General features: G+C 33.1%; 1 protein-coding gene across 1 annotated transcript in view; it reads right to left on the reverse strand.

Moving 5' to 3' along the window:
• Nucleotides 1-6,072, reverse strand: part of LOC106458509 (gamma-aminobutyric acid type B receptor subunit 2-like) — a 268,856-nt gene that overhangs the window by 105,188 nt on the left and 157,596 nt on the right. The window lies entirely within an intron of this gene.

A 6,072-nucleotide genomic window follows, 5' to 3' on the forward strand; every position in this document is an offset into this window, starting at 1 on the left:
GGTTAATTGAAATATAAGACTAGATGTACTTTCGTAGAGTCTCTGAAAGTGTTTTGTTTCAAAAGTAAATAAAACCAAAATTAAGAGTAACAAATATTTTATTTCTTGCTTTTAGAGTTCATATGTCATGCTGTGTTGTAGCCTACATAATGCATACTTATTCTTGTGATTCATGGTATACGCACGTTTTAATATGACGTCATTATAGTGTCTACTGACTGGCAGGCAACACACTACTGTATAGTGGTACGAGTGGTTAAAACAGGTGACCCTTCCAGGCGGCCTTAGGCCCCCTTTCGGGAAAATTACAAACGTTTCATGTATAAATTTCCGGTAAAATAAATGTTTATGGTTTTTAGGGCAATGATTAAATCAGTCATTTCATGATAAAAGAAGAATATACTAGTTAAAATTTTTCCAGTTTTGAGCTAACACTTAATTCATAATTCTATTATTTTAAACACACTAAATACAAGATACTACTGTCTGATGGCAAGTTATAAACAGAAATTTAGCTAAGATACTGGTGTCTTCATATTCATTAAATTTTCAACCTTTAACTGTGATGAGGAATAAACAAATTCTTTACTGAGGATTCGTTGTTTAGATAGGTTAAGCAAGTTAAGTAAAAACAGTTATTTTATGATTAAAAATATTAATTATTAAATGTGAGTCTAGAGCAAAAATTTGATTATAAATGTTTTTTGAAAATAAACTAAGCGTTATTAATTTCTAATAGGCATATCTTTCACTTGTTTACCCATTGCAAAGTGAAATTACGTTTAACTTCACGTTACAACATCCTTCATAACAGCTTGAACCAATTGTATGTGATCACACTTAATCATAATTAAAATATCAATATCCTTATCTATTTCAACAGAATGTTTGAATGAACTCAACGTCTTATAATTCAATTTATCATGTTATTAAGCTACATATATACAATGTGTATATACTGCCAAAACTAGAGCTAAAACTTTTACAAGGTTTGGTAATTATTTGAAAGATTAGTATTTACAAAATCAGATTCATTTAAACCTGAAAATACAGCACGGTTTCTCAAGTTTGATCACGATGTTACTTTCTCATCATTTTCTTCTTGAAATTAGTTTTTAGATTAATAACACCAAGAAAAGAAATATCAATTCTTAATTATTGATAGTTTCTTTTATTCTCAAGTCAACGTTTAAAAACTAAGTGGAACCAGAATGTTGACTATATCATACCTTGAATTAACTTAAGAGGTTTCCAAATGTAAGAGAAATGTTATTACATCATATTTTCTAATACTTTCAGCTAGTTTAAATGAATACTGCTCTTATTTAACTTAAGTCATTTATTTGAATAAAATGAGGTCATAATAATTTATGCAATAGTAATATTAAATGACAATCTTAACCATGTTACAAATATATATATATATATGTCTTATGATTTGTCTCTAATAGTCACAGCCAGGCCTCAGTTATGGGACAAAATACTTCAACAAAATTGCGCACATATTTTTGTAAATTGGAGTGAATTGCAGGAAAATGTATTGAGAATTAATAGACGAATAATATAAGTAATCTTTCGTTATTGATTTATACTGTAGGGCTGGTGTGGTCTGGTGGTTAATACACACGATTTTCAAGCTGAAGATTGCAAGTTCGAATTCCGTCATCAAATAGGTTCAACATTGTTGCAGTATGACAGTTAATCCCACTTTTCGTTGGCAGAAGAGTAGCCCAAACATTGGTATGTTGACTAGTTGCCTTCTGTCTAGTCAGTCACTTTTGAATTAGGGACGGATAGCGCAGATAGCCTACGAGTTATTTTGCGCGAAAACAAACAAATTAATTTATATTGCCAACAAATCGCAGTTGCGATGTTTTATTGAAAAAAACTGTTGTTAAACTATTTTGATATTTTATTGGAAAAAAAAGTCGTGCAAAGTTTCGGAGAGTTCTAATCTGTTTAATATCCATTTAAAACAACAAGGAACTACTGGGAATAGAGAATAAAAGCTACACCATTCAATCAGACTAAAACATAACATTTTATACGAATGGAACAGAAAATGACATGGACTAGGCATGGTACACAAAGGGGACGAGAAACCACAAATTAAACTGTACATACGAATGGAATCTATGGGTTACACAGAATAAAAAGGGCATAACAAAGAAACGTGTAGAGCAAGTAGATCATACTGATGGAACATAAAAATCACAGAGATCAAGGAAGGTAAAGGAACTGAACACCTAAGTTACACGTACAAAACTTGTAGAATACAAATTAAACATTAGAATTTCACACACGAAATAGGATAAACTAACGGATTATAAAAATCAAAAACCCCACCTGGGTAATACGAATGTATAATAAAAAAATTTTCGTTTTACTTTTTGTATGAAATAAAAATATAAGCAAAATGTAAAAGGTCTGTTTTAATTTATTGAAAGTTGTGGAGGGATGTCTGGTTTCCGTACTAACAATCTTGTCAAACACAACAGTAAGTTAAACGATGTATGCCGATTAGAAGCTTGGATTTATTATTCCATCACATTCTAGTAACAACAAGAAAATTATCTTTTGCTTGCAATTCGAGCAAACCGTCCTGTAGCTACGCACTGTTGATTTTCCGTGTAATGCGGAAGTTAAAACCCGCGCATACACACGCAGGTTAATTACACACTTATTATAATGTGTAAGCTGGGATATGAATTTAGAAACAGCCACGTGGTATTCAGTGAACGTTCTTCATTAACTCGGGGAGATAATAGAACCCGGAATGTAATTGTTCTCTTCATCATGAACTACCGCTTTCTATACTTCTAATACTGCTACACATATATCAACACGCCAACGTCTTTGATGGCGCCAAGAGCGCTAATTGTTTTTCCGTTTAACTGTATATCAAATTTCAGGAAGGCGCGAGGACTTAACTAGTTAAGAATTCTTCACTCGGTTCTTCAAAATATTGTCATAAAACAACAAATCCTATCAGAAATATCCTAGAATCTATCAACAAAATACTGTTTCTTAGAACGAGAGCGCGCGTAGGGGATACCAGTCTCCTCTTTCATTGGTAAACTTTAATCTTTTGACAGGATACATGCACTCAAGAACTTCGTGATTTACTGCCATTTTGAATTATTTAACTTTAAAATAAAAAATAAAAAGAAATTTCAGCATTTTTATGTAGAATAATACTGATAATTAAACTTGGAACCCACAGGAAATTTCCGTTTTGAAGTCAAAGTGGACTTGCTTAGAGCTGAGAGATCAAAATATCATCTTTTAACTGCAATTTTCCAACTCACAATATACACTACTAGGGTTGGTCTTTTCCAGGATTGACTCATTTTTTTTTACTGTTAAATTTAAGACCATTTATGATCATGGACGCTTTTACTATACAATGACATAAGATACAATGGTTTACACAACCATGAATGAATTGAATGATTATCGTGGAACGCTTTTACCCTTATAAAAGATGAGTAATCCAAAAATATGGCATCACGTGCTGATTGGTTGGCGGCTGTAAGCCAGAAGAGTGGGGAAGTAAGAAAATATCACCATAAGACCATCAGAAAACTTAATATCTATTACATTGCGAATAAGTTTAACGATGGCTAGGTAACGTAAAATCATAATAAATTGGAGTACAATTGTATGATTGTAACAGTAAAGTAGAAATAAAGGAATTAAACTTACATAAATGCTTAACAGAAATTAGTACATAAGACTTATTATAATATATCGATTGCTACTGAATAAAGACACAAAACTACAACTATAAAGTGTACGTGAACAATTTATAATTCAATATGCGAACTAACAAAAAAATTACTTATAAACTTTGGATATTAAACAGTGATTGATTATCAGTATACTTAGTTAAACTATAACGAATTTAATAAACGTATTGTGATTGCGCAACGAGTTTGTTCTAGCGTAGAATTACACAATAATCTAACTGTACTCTGTCCACCATGAGACATCGAGCCCTAGATTTTTCGTCGTAAACTTACAGCTGACTTATTGGAGGACCATTGCAGAGCAAATATGAACATTACTTGGAGGACTCACCGATTTATCTTTCTCTGTATGAACGTTTTGATGAATTAACTAATTTCCAAATTCAGTTTTAAAATTTCGATAGTTGCATGTGCAATCAGTTTAAACCAAGGCAACACAAACATTAATCTCATGTGTTTGTTATAGCTTCATATTTAGTTTCACGACGAATTTAATCTTCCATTACTTTATACTTTACAGACATTACATAACTTTTAAAATAGCTGTATTCCAAGAGAATAGCCTCCAAATGGCTCCATGGTAAGTCTGAAGGCTTATAACCTAAACCCGGATTTCGATACTTTTGGTGGGCGCAGCACAAATAACTCATTTTGTTGCTTCGTGTTAAAAAAAACATCAGAGAATATAGTTAAGGCAGTGTTATCAAAAATTATAGTTTATAATTAGAAGTGCACATATTTTCAAAACTTTACTCCTGTCGTCTCCACTAGGGGTTCCAAAACGTGTTAACTTAATCCTCTCCCCTCCCCAAGACCTAAAATACTCTGGCTGAGGACTACAACTTAATAATGCAATACGTATTTTAAATAACAGCAACTCTGACGTACCTTGCTTTTCTGCAGTTTGTTCGTTAAAAACAAAAGCTACATATTTGGCCATCTATTCTGTGTCTACCGCGGATATCTAAACCCTATTTTTAGCGTCATAAGTCCTCAGAATTTACTTCTGAGCCAACCAGGGAGAAGAGAGAATATTTATTGCAATAAATAAAATTCTTGCTGAAAACATTGTTTTATCTGGTTCGAAAGATAATTTTTCTTCATACTTTGAAGCCCCCTTGAGACCGTCACGTGGACTCATTTTAGTTTGCTGTCCCTAATATATATATATATACATAAATGTAATAGTTCTGTTATATTTAATTTTGTGTCCTTTCAAGGCAACGATAAATCATTGTGCAAAGATCATGGGATCTGCTGTGCGGGCTTTCTCAACGATCTGTTTTAAAGAAGCGTGATTGGCTGGAAAGTCGTTGTGTTGCTAGAAAACATAGCCAGCGCAACATGGAAGGAAACTTTTCGAAAGATGAGATCTAACTTAAAATTCAAATAGTGAGATAAAACAAATCGACTTCATTCGATAAACTCTGCCAGATATTTGTAACTGGTACAAATAAAAAAACAAACAAACATGTACTTGAAATAAGATTTCCACATCTCTTTGTTATAGTATTATTATTATTAGTTGTCGATGTAATAGTAACGCTGTCGTCATTCGCCCTCTTTTATTGGAAAATTTGTGTTTCTAATCGTTAAGTTTAATGTGTAAATTTGTTAAATTTTTCTTTGTACTATATACAGTACTACAAATAAATATATATATTTTTTTCAATTTACTTCTAATGAGGGTGGATGTAACATCTAATCCTGGAAAAGTGTCATTTTCCCTACGACTTTCATTGTTCTCACTATATAGTCGTCTGCTGGGGTCTCTTCTGCCTCAGATAACAGAATGTTCTTCAAAAGACAGTTAGAGTGCAGAATTAAACACGCAATTGTTATTATAACTGCCTTTTTTACTTAGGTGGTTAAAAATGTAAATAAAAAACAGGAACGTGAATAGATCTTACTGCAGTAATATAACCAAGTAAAGTCATGCTTAGTGGGGGGAAATCAAATCAAAGTCAATCCATAAACCCCATCTCCCACCTAACCACTCCACCGTACCAACGACGAGCAAGTAAAGTCATGCTTAGTGGGGGAATCAAATCAAGATCGATCCATAAACCCCCATCTCCCACCTAACCACTCCACCGTACCAACGACGAGCAAGTAAAGTCATGCTTAGTGGGGGAATATCAAATCAAAGTCAATCCATAAACCCCATCTCCCACCTAACCACTCCACCGTACCAACGACGAGCAAGTAAAGTCATGCTTAGTGGGGGAATATCAAATCAAAGTCAATCCATAAACCCCATCTCCCACCTAACCACTCCACCGTACCAACGACGAGCAAGTAAAGTCATGCTTAGTGGGGGAAT

This window comes from Limulus polyphemus, unplaced genomic scaffold, assembly GCF_000517525.1.
Source record: "Limulus polyphemus unplaced genomic scaffold, Limulus_polyphemus-2.1.2 Scaffold478, whole genome shotgun sequence".
NCBI classification, from domain to species: domain Eukaryota; kingdom Metazoa; phylum Arthropoda; class Merostomata; order Xiphosura; family Limulidae; genus Limulus; species Limulus polyphemus.